This window comes from Chrysochloris asiatica, unplaced genomic scaffold (genome assembly GCF_000296735.1).
Source record: "Chrysochloris asiatica unplaced genomic scaffold, ChrAsi1.0 scaffold00268, whole genome shotgun sequence".
NCBI classification, from domain to species: Eukaryota; Metazoa; Chordata; class Mammalia; order Afrosoricida; family Chrysochloridae; genus Chrysochloris; species Chrysochloris asiatica.
In genome coordinates, this window is record NW_006408786.1 from 3,640,263 (window position 1) to 3,640,809 (window position 547).

The window sequence follows — 547 nt, forward strand, 5'->3', positions numbered from 1 at the left end:
TTATTTGAATGATAGAATGGCCTTTGAAAAACAATTGTTGTGCCAGCTAGGTGACAATACCTTAAGGGTTGGGTCAGTGCTATCCAGGTGGCTTTGTATGCTATACACAAATGTCAGATATATGGTCCTGTTTCTCCAATAGCCACTTTTAACAGGTTAGGAATCAAGGGGTGTTAATGGCAGTGGCACCATTCAGTATTACTTCTAGTGTCCCAATTCAAAAGGTTTTCATTTCTGTTTCTGTAACCCAATGTTCTTTGGGAATGGACATATTAATTCCAAAGGAAGGAAGGAATACTTCAGCCTGAAGACACAATTCTGATTCCACTAAACTGGGAGTAAAGAATGCTTTCTGGCCACGCTGGGGCTCCTCATGCTTATGGATCAACAGGGTTAGAAGGGAGGTGCTGTATTGGTTGGTGGAACTGATTCTGATTACCAAGAGGAAATCAAATTGGCAATACATAATGGAGTTCTGGTGTGGTGCTGAGGGCTAATGCATTGAACTGCAAGGCTGGTGATTCAAACTCACCAGCCACTCCTCAGT